Raw genomic sequence first — 14,195 nt, 5'->3', positions numbered from 1 at the left:
CTCGCTCGCTCGCTCGCTCGCTCGCTCCTCGCTCGCTCGCTCGCCTCGCTCGCTCGCTCGCTCGCTCGCTCGCTCGCTCGCTCGCTCGCTCGCTCGCTCGCTCGCTCGCTCGCTCGCTCGCCTCTCGCTCGCTCGCTCGCTCGCTCGCTCGCTCGCTCGCTCGCTCGCTCGCTCGCTCGCTCGCTCTCTCGCTCGCTCGCTCGCTCGCTCGCTCGCTCGCTCTCTCCTCGCTCGCTCGCTCGCTCGCTCGCTCGCTCGCTCTCGGGTTTTTCTTGCCCGCCCTTCTTCTTCTTCTCTTCGTCCTTCCTTGCGTCCGCTTTTCCGTCCTTTGCTTTTCTCATGTGTTCCTTTGATATCTCAAAGTGTAATACCCTATTTCTGTAAAATGAGTTTAATACTAGCCGACGCTAGGTGTCCTCTTTACATCCATATAGGGATCAAATGTGTCATTGTATTAGATCAAAGGATTTAGATAAGTCTAAAAACGCATTATTCCAATAAAGCTGTATGATCAAGTAGTATTAAAATGAAGATTTCTGTTAGTGGCTTTTTTAACAATCTACCACTTGAATCAAAACGGCTGGCGTTATATTTTCCTAAACTTTTCATTGATACAACAAATTACTTGATACTTCGTAAAAATTGCATTAAAATATTTGCCATTTTTGTTCCTGACACTTAGTCCTATCATTAGTAATTGTGTTTTTATTTTAAACAATTTCTTTAGTCCACTTTCTTCTTTACATTTGCTCTTTTCATTTGCTTTCATAACATTTCTATCTCTTTAACATTTTTAGCTCTTTTACTGTTTCTGCAAATATAATTTTACAGCACTGGCTGGACGTCAACTCGTTATTAGTTAGTTGTTTGTTTACTTTTTTTGAGTGCGGTCGTTGAATGTTAATAAAGTCGCTGACGCGGGTAGTTTTTTTTTTGGAGAAAAGAAGTTGCAATAAAATTTAATTAAAATAATAATAATAAAAATTTGCTAACAAATTTAAGAAAAAAAGGTGTGCAAAAATAAAATATATTATAATAAAAGTATTAAATAGTATAAAAACAAAGCCAGAAAAAGTGTCTTAAAACAGAAAAAAATTAATTACACATAAAATAGAGCAGTGAAGTTATTTTTTGTTCTTTCTTTTGTTAAAGATAAGAAAAAAAAGAAGCCTAACAACTACACAAAGATAAAGAAGTTAATAAAATATTAAAAATAAAATATTTAGAAAATATCTATAAAATTTTATTATAAAATACTTTAGTAAAATTGAGGAAGAAGAAGCATTAAGGAAGTTCTTATAGAGAGTTTTCTGTGCTGAAGTTGGAAGTCTTTTTTCCCTTATTTACACCGCCCTACAGCCTCTGCTACGACTGCTGTTACGGCTGTAAACTGTTATAAAAAATATCATCATAAAACACAGGCATGGAAAAGTGGAAATTTCAAATAGTACTAAGTTTTATCAGAAATGGTACTTTTGTAGGATTAAAAGTACTAGTTTACTAAATTACTTCTAGACCCTTTTTAAACGAAAGCATAGCCTAGACCAAAAACTAGATTATATATCTATAGACTAGACTATAGACTAGACTATAGACTAGACTATAGACTAGACTATAGACTAGACTATAGACTGGACTATAGACTAGACTATAGACTAGACTATAGACTAGACTATAGACTAGACTGTAGACTAGACTATAGACTAGACTATAGACTAGACTATAGACTAGACTATAGACTAGACTATAGACTAGACTATAGACTAGACTATAGACTAGACTATAGACTAGACTATAGACTAAACTATAGACTAGGCTATAGACTAGACTATAGACTAGACTATAGCCTAGACTATAGACTAGACTATAGACTAGACTATAGACTAGACTATAGACTAGACTATAGACTAGGCAATAGACTAGACTATAGACTAGACTATAGACTAGATTATAGACTAGACTATAGACTAGACTATAAACTAGACTATAGACTAGACTATAGACTAGACTATAGACTAGATTATAGACTACACTATAAACTAGACTATAGACTAGACTATAGACTAGACTATAGACTAGATTATAGACTACACTATAAACTAGACTATAGACTAGACTATAGACTAGTCTATAGACTAGACTATAGACTAGACTATAGACTAGACTATAGACTAGGCTATAGACTAGGCTATAGACTAGACTATAGACTAGACTATAGACTAGACTATAGACTAGACTATAGACTAGACTATAGACTAGACTATAGACTAGACTATAGACTAGACTATAGACTAGACTATAGACTAGACTATAGACTAGACTATAGACTAGACTACAGACTAGACTATGCTAGACTATAGACTAGACTATAGACTAGACTATAGACTAGACTATAGACTAGACTATAGACTAAACTATAGACTAGTCTATAGACTAGACTATAGACTAGACTATAGACTAGACTATAGACTAGACTATAGACTAGACTATAGACTAGACTATAGACTAGACTATAGACTAGACTATAGACTAGACTATAGACTAGACTATAGACTAGACTATAGACTAGACTATAGACTAGACTATAGACTAGACTATAGACTAGACTATAGACTAGATTATAGACTAGACTATAGACTAGACTATAGACTAGACTATAGACTAGACTATAGACTAGACTATAGACTAGACTATAGACTATAGACTAGACTATAGACTAGACTATAGACTAAACTATAGACTAGACTATAGACTAGACTAAAGACTAGACTAGACTATAGACTAGACTATAGACTAGACTATAGACTAGACTATAGACTAGGCTATAGACTAGGCTATAGACTAGATAGACTAGACTATAGACTAGACTATAGACTAGACTATAGACTAGACTATAGACTAGACTATAGACTAGGCTATAGACTAGGCTATAGACTAGACTATAGACTAGGCTATAGACTAGGCTATAGACTAGACTATAGACTAGACTATAGACTAGACTATAGACTAGACTATAGACTAGACTATAGACTAGACTATAGACTAGACTATAGACTAGACTATAGACTAGACCATAGACTAGACTATAGACTAGACTATAGACTAGACTATAGACTAGGACTATAGAATAGACTGTAGACTAGACTATAGACTAGACTATAGACTAGACTAGACTATAGACTAGACTATAGACTAGACTAGACTATAGACTAGACTATAGACTATACTATAGACTAGACTATAGACTAGACTATAGACTAGACTATAGACTAGACTATAGACTAGACTATAGACTAGACTATAGACTAGACTATAGACTAGACTATAGACTAGACTATAGACTAGACTATAGACTAGACTATAGACTAGACTATAGACTAGACTAGACTATAGACTAGACTATAGACTAGACTATAGACTAGACTATAGACTAGACTATAGACTAGACTATAGACTAGACTAGACTATAGACTAGACTATAGACTAGACTATAGACTAGACTATAGACTAGACTATAGACTGGACTATAGACTAGACTATAGACTAGACTATAGACTAGACTATAGACTAGACTATAGACTAGACTGTAGACTAGACTATAGACTAGACTATAGACTAGACTATAGACTAGACTATAGACTAGACTATAGACTAGACTATAGACTAGACTATAGACTAGACTATAGACTAGACTAGACTAGACTATAGACTAGACTATAGACTAGACTATAGGACTAGACTATAGACTAGACTATAGACTAGACTATAGACTAGACTATAGACTAGACTATAGACTAGACTATAGACTAGACTATAGACTAGACTATAGACTAGACTATAGAATAGACTGTAGACTAGACTATAGACTAAACTATAGACTTGACTATATACTAGACTATGGACGAGATCACAGATTACAATAGACTTGTATATTAGTTTTGAATTTTCCATCCCTGATATACCAACAAGAATTTCTTTTATGTTTTATTCTTGTTGTTTTTATTATTGTTATTTTATAAAGAGGTTGCTCTGCTACTGCTTCTTCTTCTTCTTCGTATGAATTCCCTTTGAAATAAAATATACAGAGAGAGTGTGTTTCTTTTACAGACTGCAAGAGAGTCAGTGTGATATTTTATTTTGTTGTTGTTTCCTTAAATTCTTTTTATTGTATTCTGTTTTCATTTTAATTTTGCGTGAATGTGTATAAATGTTTATGTTAAAAACAAATATGTGTGAGTGTGTGAAAATGTGTGTTTTTTATTGTTGGTTGTACTAAAACATAAAAGCCGATAAATGATAAAATATCCAGAGAAAAAACCCCCACGAATTTGTGAAAATTTTGTTAAGAAAAATTCCAAACAGATTTAACAAACAAAACAAACATAAAAATAACAACAAAAGAAAAATAAACAAAAAACAAATAATGTTACAACAAACACATAATTTAGTTAGAAAATAAAGAAGCAAACTAAACAAATTAAAAAATTATCCTTAATTTTTCACCAGAAAAAAGGAGTTGTTTTCTTATAGAAAGTGAAAGAAAGCAACTCAAAAAAACAGAGAGTGTGTTAATTTTTATTATTATTTTGCAGACCAATATCCTCTCTTTTTCATTTTATTATTCCCTTATTCATCAATATTATTCTCTCTTGTTTTAGCCAAAAAGGAGTTGTTTGTATAATTTTGGATAAACAAAAATTTAACAATTTTATTGCATAAAAACCAAATAATGTGGTAAGTTTATTTTTTATAAATTTTTATTATAATTCTAGTTGTAAGTTTATAAATTTGAAAAATAGATAGGTATTTAAAGAATTTCTTTTCATTAAGGAAATAATAACAAAATAATGTCATCGCGCATGTTAAATGCTCTACTCCTTGTGTATTTTTGTTTCCTCATATTATTCATTCATTTTTCAATACATTTTGCCAGAAAATTTTTGCTAACACGCCCTTTTTTGTTATTGTTTTTATTTTTTGTTTGTCTATTATTTTTATACAAAAAAACTTTGCAAGTTTTTTTTGAAAATTATTTATTTAATTTAAAATTTTATGGAAAATATTATTAAAAATAGCAAGGATTTTTTTATATACATATTGATTCATCAAATTTACAAAAATTTGTTGTGAATAAAAAAATTTCTTTAAAATATTGCTGTACCTACTTCTAGTTCGTTTCTAGTTTAGTTCTAATTAAGTTCTAGTTCAGTTCTAGTTCAGTTCTAGTTCAGTTCTAGTTCAGTTCTAGTTCAGTTCTAGTTCAGTTCTAGTTCAGTTCTAGTTCAGTTCTAGTTCAGTTCTATTTCAGTTCTAGTTCAGTTCTAGTTCAGTTCTAGTTCAGTTCTAGTTCAGTTCTAGTTCAGTTCTAGTTCAGTTCTAGTTCAGTTCTAGTTCAGTTCTAGTTCAGTTCTAGTTCAGTTCTAGTTCAGTTCTAGTTCAGTTCTAGTTCAGTTCTAGTTCAGTTCTAGTTCAGTTCTAGTCAGTTCTAGTTCAGTTCTAGTTCAGTTTCTAGTTCAGTTCTAGTTCAGTTCTAGTTCAGTTCTAGTTCAGTCTAGTTCAGTTCTAGTTCAGTTCTAGTTCAGTTCTAGTTCAGTTCTAGTCAGTTCTAGTTCAGTTCTAGTTCAGTTCTAGTTCAGTTCTAGTTCAGTTCTAGTTCAGTTCTAGTTCAGTTCTAGTTCAGTTCTAGTTCAGTTCTAGTTCAGTTCTAGTTCAGTTCTAGTTCAGTTCTAGTCGTTCTAGTTCAGTTCTAGTTCAGTTCTAGTTCAGTTCTAGTTCAGTTCTAGTTCAGTTCTAGTTCAGTTCTAGTTCAGTTTTATAGTTCAGTTCTAGTTCAGTTCTAGTTCAGTTCTAGTAGTTCTAGTTCAGTTCTAGTTCAGTTCTAGTTCAGTTCTAGTTCAGTTCTAGTTCAGTTCTAGTTCAGTTCTAGTTCAGTTTAGTTCAGTTCAGTTCTAGTTCAGTTTCTAGTTTCAGTTCTAGTTAGTTCTAGTTAGTTCTAGTTCAGTTCTAGTTCAGTTCTAGTTCAGTTCTAGTTCAGTTCTAGTTCAGTTTAGTTCAGTTCTAGTTCAGTTCTAGTTCAGTTCTAGTTCAGTTCTAGTTCAGTTCTAGTTCAGTTCTAGTTCAGTTCTAGTTCAGTTCTAGTCAGTTCTAGTTCAGTTCTAGTTCAGTTCTAGTTCAGTTCTAGTTCAGTTCTAGTTCAGTTCTAGTTCAGTTCTAGTTCAGTTCTAGTTCAGTTCTAGTTCAGTTCTAGTTCAGTTCTAGTTCAGTTCTAGTTCAGTTCTAGTTCAGTTCTAGTTCAGTTCTAGTTCAGTTCTAGTTCAGTTCTAGTTCAGTTCTAGTTCAGTTCTAGTTCAGTTCTAGTTCAGTTCTAGTTCAGTCTAGTTCAGTTCTAGTTCAGTTCTAGTTCAGTTCTAGTTCAGTTCTAGTTCGTTCTAGTTCAGTTCTAGTTCAGTTCTAGTTCAGTTCTAGTTCAGTTCTAGTTCAGTTCTAGTTCAGTTCTAGTTCAGTTCTAGTTCAGTTCTAGTTCAGTTCTAGTTCAGTTCTAGTTCAGTTCTAGTTCAGTTCTAGTTCAGTTCTAGTTCAGTTCTAGTTCAGTTCTAGTTCAGTTCTAGTTCAGTTCTAGTTCAGTTCTAGTTCAGTTCTAGTTCAGTTCTAGTTCAGTTCTAGTTCAGTTCTAGTTCAGTTCTAGTTCAGTTCTAGTTCAGTTTTAGTTCAGTTCTAGTTCAGTTCTAGTTCAGTTCTAGTTCAGTTCTAGTTCAGTTCTAGTTCAGTTCTAGTTCAGTTCTAGTTCAGTTCTAGTTCAGTTTTAGTTCAGTTCTCCTTCAGTTCTAGTTCAGTTCTAGTTCAGTTCTAGTTCAGTTCTAGTTCAGTTCTAGTTCAGTTCTAGTTCTAGTTCAGTTCTCAGTTCTAGTTCAGTTCTTCTAGTTCAGTTCTAGTTCAGTTCTAGTTCAGTTCTAGTTCAGTTCTAGTTCAGTTCTAGTTCAGTTCTAGTTCAGTTCTAGTTCAGTTCTAGTTCAGTTCTAGTTCAGTTCTAGTTCAGTTCTAGTTCAATTTTAGTTCAGTTCTAGTTCAGTTCTAGTTCAGTTCTAGTTCAGATCTAGTTCGGTTCTAGTTTAGTTCTAGTTCAGTTCTAGTTCAGTTCTAGTTCAGTTCTAGTTCAGTTCTAGTTCAGTTCTAGTTCAGTTCTAGTTCAGTTCTAGTTCAGTTCAGTTCTAGTTCAGTTCTAGTTCAGTTCTAGTTCAGTTCTAGTTCAGTTCTAGTTCAGTTCTAGTTCAGTTCTAGTTCAGTTCTAGTTCAGTTTTAGTTCAGTTCTAGTTCAGTTCTAGTTCAGTTCTAGTTTAGTTCTAGTTTAGTTCTACTTCAGTCCTAGTACATACTTACTGGGCACTGTTTAATCTGATCTTATGGGTTACCAAAGAAGTTGTTTAGATAAGGAGAATGAAGAATTGGATAGCTCCGCTCTACAAGTACACAGGCACAGATATCTTGGTACAAGCGTCTTGCATGATCTACACTGTTTCAAGGGTTATTACTAATATAATCAAATTAGTTAGAAATATCGAAAGGTTCTCTAAATAGATTGAGGAAACAATACCAACCCATATAAACCTGAGCTACTATGTTTTACAACATTGTCATATTGTATGCTCGGTCGTCTCTAGTTCCTCTGCTTCTTCGCATTAACTGCAAAAGTCAGGAATTTTATTGTCCCATTTACTGAGAAATACCCTAATTGTGCCTATAGTATTTCAGAACTATTTAAACATATGTAATTCCACTATGGGAAACCGCAAGTAATAGTTGTACTTCTATCTACTGAACATAGGTCGATAAATTTTCTACTACATATGGTCCTTGTGACCATGTAGAGACATTGTCTATAGAAATAAAGAAGCGTTTACTAAAAAAGTGAAAACTGAGAGTAAAAATTTCAATTATAACAATGAATTTTCGACGTATTTCACATTTTCATTTATATAAATTACATTTTATCTTATTTAAAATATCAATTTATTTGTTAAGCCGATAATTATTAATATGACTAGCAAATGACTAGTAAATACAGACATATTTTTTTTATTCAGTTAAAGCCTTTAATTACCTGTTTTAACATCTGTCATTTTTGTGCATTTTTTTTTTGCTTTATGCTCTCTGAAAATGTTGTCAATTGCATAAAATACAGAGAAATACAAAAAAGACTCTGTACTCCATGTAGAGTATCTCTTTACAATAAACATTTTTCTTACAGATGACTTCTTTTATGAAATATACTCGTTCATGTTCAATATTTACTACTACTTGACCGATAGGTTTAGAGGTGGACAATGTATCTCTTAGAGAAAGTAACTTTGGTTTATACGACTATAGACTGATCTATAGTCTCGACTATAAACTGATCTATAGTCTTAACTATAGACTGATCTATATTCTCAACTATAGACTGATCTATAGTCTCAACTATAGACTGATCTATACTCTCGACTATAGACTGATCTATAGTCTTAACTATAGACTGATCTATATTCTCAACTATAGACTGATCTATAGTCTCGACTATAGACTGATCTATAGTCTTAACTATATACTGATGTATAGTCTCAGCTATAGACTGATCTATATTCTCAGCTATTGACTGATTTATAGACTTGACTAAAGACTGATTTATAGTTCCAACTATAGACTGATCTATAGTCTCAACTATAGACTGATCTATAGTCTCAACTATAGACTGATCTATAGTCTCAACTATAGACTGATCTATAGTCTCAACTATAGACTGATCTATAGTCTCAACTATAGACTGATCTATAGTCTCAACTACAGACTGATCTATACTCTCGACTATAGACTGATCTATAGCCTCGACTATAGAATGTTCAATAGTATCGACTATAGACTGATGATCTAAAGTCTAGACTATAGACTGATCTATAGTTTCGACTATAGATTGATTTATACTCTAGAGTTAGAGGTCGACAATGTATCTCTTAGAGAAAGTAACTTGTATTTATTCGACTATAGACTGATCTATAGTCTCAACTACAGACTAATCTAAAGTCTTAACAATAGACTGATCTATATTCTCAACTATAGACTGATCTATAATCTCGACTATATACTGATCTGTAGTCTTAACTATAGACTGATGTATAGTCTCAGCTATAGACTGATGTATAGTCTCAGCTATAGACTGATCTATAGTCTCAGCTATTGACTGATTTATAGTCTCGACTAAAGACTGATTTATAGTCCCAACTATAGACTATTCTCTAGTCTCAACTATAGACTGATCTATATTATCGACTATAGGCAGATCTCGAGAATGTTATATTGACTTGACTGCAGACTGAACTATAGTCTCTACTATAGACTGATCTATAATCTCGACTATAGACTGATCTATTGTCTCGACTATAGACTGATATATAGTCTCGACTATAGACTGATCTATAGCCTCGAGAATGTATTGTTTTGACTACAGACTAATCAATAGTCTCGACTACAAACTGATCTATAATCTCAACTATAGACCGTTCTATGGTCTAGAATTTAGATTCTCAACTATAGATTGTTTTATAGTTACTAAATTGTGAAGATATGTATCTCTAGTACAAGTCCATGTCTTAGAACCACTGGGTACAAGTTCAATATAAGTTTGTATTTTGGCAAATGCAAAATCAACAAAAACACACACTATATTGAAAACCAGTTTAGTTTTTTTTTTGAAATTATCTACATAGTCCACTTTTTGTTTTTGTTATTCCGTTTATTTTTTTTTTATTAATTTGTAGTTGTTCTTATTAGTTTTTTCTTCTTCTTGCTGTTTAAAAGGTATACAAATAATAACAACAACCACAAGCAAATTCTGTTAAATAAACAGCTGTATGTTTTAGTTTTTTTCTTTCTATTAAGTTTGTTGTTGTTTTTGTGTATTTTTAATCGAATCATTTGAAACATGGTTTCATTGAAAGTTCGTGCTTTTTTCTCAAAAAATGTATTATTATAATTGTTGTTGTTTATTTGTTTTAATTTTTAAAGAGCTCATCTTTTTTATCTTACATGTACATTTTTTCGTCTTTTTTTTTTGGTGTGATTTTTAGTGCAAAAACTTTATTTTTGTTTGTTGTTTCATAAATAATGCATTATTTCTGGGTTTGTGTGTGTTTTTTTTCTTCTTAAAAATTTTGCCATTTTTTTGCCAGTATCTTTTGTTAAACAATTGAAAGAAAGAAACAACTGAAAAAAAGAGTTTCTAAGTGTAACATTTGTGTTTGTTTATTATAAAAACAAAAGATTGTTTTTGGGCTAAATTTAAAAAAAAAAATTTAAATGTTAAATTATGTTTTGCTATAGCAAAATAAAGAAACTAAAGTACCGTTAAATTTTTGAAAATATTTAAACTAATAAGTTGGATTTTGATTATATTTGATAGATTTTTGGCAAAATATTCTAATGACCTCAATAGAATCATTGAAAGAGTTTCTTGTGTTCTAAGTTGTAGTCTCGACCATAGACAGATCTATAGTCTCGACCATAGACTGATCTATAGTCTTGACTAGGTATAGACTATTCTATAGTCCCGACAATAGAACTATTCTATAGTCCCGACAATAGACTATTCTATAGTCCCGACAATAGACTATTCTATAGTCCCGACTATAGACTATTCTATAGAATAGTCTATAGTCGAGACTATAGAATAGTCTATAGTCGAGACTATAGAATAGTCTATAGTCGAGACTATAGAATAGTCTATAGTCGAGACTATAGAATAGTCTATAGTCTAGACTATAGAATAGTCTATAGTCTAGACTATAGAATAGTCTATAGTCTAGACTATAGTCTATAGTTGAGACTATAGAATAGTCTATAGTCTAGACTATAGACTAGACTATAGACTATTCTATAGTCTAGACTATAGACTATTCTATAGTCTCGACTATAGACTATTCTATAGTCTCAACTATAGACTATTCTATAGTCTAGACTATAGACTATTCTATAGTCTAGACTATAGACTATTCTATAGTCTAGACTATAGACTATTCTATAGTCTAGACTATAGACTATTCTATAGTCTCGACTATAGACTATTCTATAGTCTCGACTATAGACTATTCTATAGTCTCGACTATACACTATTCTATAGTCTCGATTATAGACTATTCTATAGTCTCGACTATAGACTATTCTATAGTCTCGACTATAGACTATTCTATAGTCTCGACTATGGACTCTTCTATAGTCTCGACTATAGACTATTCTATTGTCTCGACTATAGACTGATCTATAGTCTCAACTATAGACTTATCTATAGTTTCGACTATAGACTGATCTATAGTCTCGACCATAGACAGTTCTATAGTCCCGATTATAGACTGTTTTATAGTCCCGACTATAGACTGTTCTATAGTCCCGACTATAGACTGTTCTATAGTCCCGACTATAGACTGTTCTATAGTCCCGACTATAGACTGTTCTATAGTCCCGACTATAGACTGTTCTATAGTCCCGACTATAGACTGTTCTATAGTCCCGACTATAGACTGTTCTATAGTCCCGACTATAGACTGTTCTATAGTCCCGACTATAGACTGTTCTATAGTCCCGACTATAGACTGCTCTAAAGACTCGACCATAGACTATTCTATAGTTCCATCTATAGACTGTTCTATAGTCCCGACTATAGACTGTTCTATAGTCCCGACTATAGACTGTTTCATAGTCTCGACTATGAACTGTTCTATAGTCACGACTATAGACTGTTTTATAGTCCCGACTGTTCTATAGTCTCATTTATAGACTGTTATTTAGTGTCGACTGGAGACTATTCTGTAGTCTTGAGTCTTTAGAATAATCTATAGTTAGGACTATAGTCGAGATTATAGAACAGTCTACACATATTTTCAACATCACTTTACCAAAATTAACCCCAAATGACAACTATTGTTTACCCAGCAACGGAAATTACCTCCCCCTTATCAATCCTAAATTTACATTAGTCATTCTAATACCTTCCGGCTACTTGAACTGTAGTATTTTGCGTTAGACTTCAAACAAATGAAACAATTTATCAATTTTACTCACACATTTATTAATAAAATTATTCATTGAATGCATTTAATTATTTACCTTTAAAATGTTCTTATCAATTTTTATGGATTTCAAGCGAAATTACGTTTAAAAACAGTAACCACCAAAGCATTTGAAATGCATAACGTAACGGTTCTTTGTTTACCTAAGTATTAAGTATTAAATTGCCTTAACTGACATAATTTAACTTTCTATATTTTAACAGTAATAAATTTTTATCTTATCAATTTATTTTTTAAACATAAACAAAGTTTAGTGCATTCTGAAGGCAAAAAGACAATGAATGATTTTTTTTAATAGTAACAAGTTAGAGTGCTATATTCGGCTATGCCGAATCTTAAATACCCTCCACCAGCAAGCTACTTTTTATTGAAACCCATTTAACTATCTAATTTTTAGATAACTTGGCAACATTTTTGTTTCCTTATTGAGGGTACTAACATTTATGCATGTGTCAAACTAATTTTAATTAGGTCGAGAAAAATGTATATTAATATGGGAGCTAAGACAACCTATGGACCGATCCGGAAGAAAAAATCCGTAGAATGATTTATATATACAAAATACATACACATTTATGTCGAATTTTATCCCGATAACTTTGATTGTTAATGTGCATTTGAGTAATTTTCGGAAATGGTCCTTATATGGGAGTTGTGACCAATTATCAACCGTTAAGGAAAAAATTTCGTATAATGATTTATATGCCAAAAAAATTCAAGTCGAATTTTACTACAATAGATTTATTAATTAATGAAATATGTGCGCTTAGGTGATTTTCGGAAGTGAACTTTATATGTATAGGAGCTACGACCTTACACAAAACATATTTGTGTCGAATTTTATCAAGATATCTTTATTAGTTAATGAAATATGTGCGTTTAAGTGATTTTTTTGAAGGAGCTATTACCATATATGGAACAACCCGAAAAAAAAATTGGTAGAATGATTTATATGCTCACAAAACATATTCAATTCGTACTTTATCCAAATAGCTTTATTATTCAAAGAAATATGTGCGTTTAAGTGATTTTCGTAAGTGGACCCTCTATGGGAGCCTCTCCGGAAAAAATTTCGTAGAGTGATTCATATAAAGACAAAACATATTTGTGTCGAATTTTATCAAGATAACTTTATTTGACAATGAAATATGTATTTTTAAGTGATTTTCGAAAATGGGGTTATATGGGAGCTATGACCAATAATGGACCGATCCGTAACAAAATTAGTAAAATGATTTGTATGTATACAAAACATATTTGTGTCGAATTTTATCCCGATATCTTTATAATTCAATGAAATATATGCGTTTAAGTGATTTTCGGAAGTGGACTTTATATGGGAGCTATGACCAATTATGGACCTATCCGGAAAAAATTTCGTATAGTGATTTATATTTAGACTAAACATATTTGTGTCGAATTTCATCAACATAGCTTTATATGACAATGAAATATGAGCTTTTAAATGATTTTCGGAAGTGGGCCTTATATGGGAGCTATGACCAATAATGGACCGATCCGTAACAAAATTAGTAAAATGATTTGTATGTATACAAAACATATTTGTGTCGAATTTTATCCCGATATCTTTATAATTCAATGAAATATATGCGTTTAAGTGATTTTCGGAAGTGGACTTTATATGGGAGCTATGACCAATTATGGACCTATCCGGAAAAAATTTCGTAGAGTGATTTAAATTTACACTAAACATATTTGTGTCGAATTTCATCAAGATAGCTTTATATAACAATGCAATATGAGCTTTTAAATGATTTTCGGAAGTGGGCCTTATATGGGAGCTATGACCAATAATGGACCGATCCGTAAAAAATTTCGTAGAATGATTTGTATGTACACAAAACATGTTTAACTCGAATTTTATCACAATAGCTTTATTCATCAATGAAATATGTGCGTTTAGGTGATTTTCGGAAGTGGACCTTGTATGGGAGCTATGGCCAATTGTGGACCGACTGAGATCTGACAGTATGATTTCTGTTCACATTATATTTGCATGTGCAAAATTTTGTGTTGATACCGATATATTTGAGGGAGTTATTAGCGATAAACTAATTTCCGGGAATATATACCTTTGTATGG

The sequence above is a fragment of the Lucilia sericata genome, unplaced genomic scaffold, assembly GCF_015586225.1.
Source record: "Lucilia sericata isolate MDLA Ls3-8-SP2 unplaced genomic scaffold, ASM1558622v1 Contig001125F_arrow, whole genome shotgun sequence".
Classification (NCBI taxonomy): Eukaryota; Metazoa; Arthropoda; class Insecta; order Diptera; family Calliphoridae; genus Lucilia; species Lucilia sericata.
Note: the sequence above shows the minus strand (reverse complement) of the source record.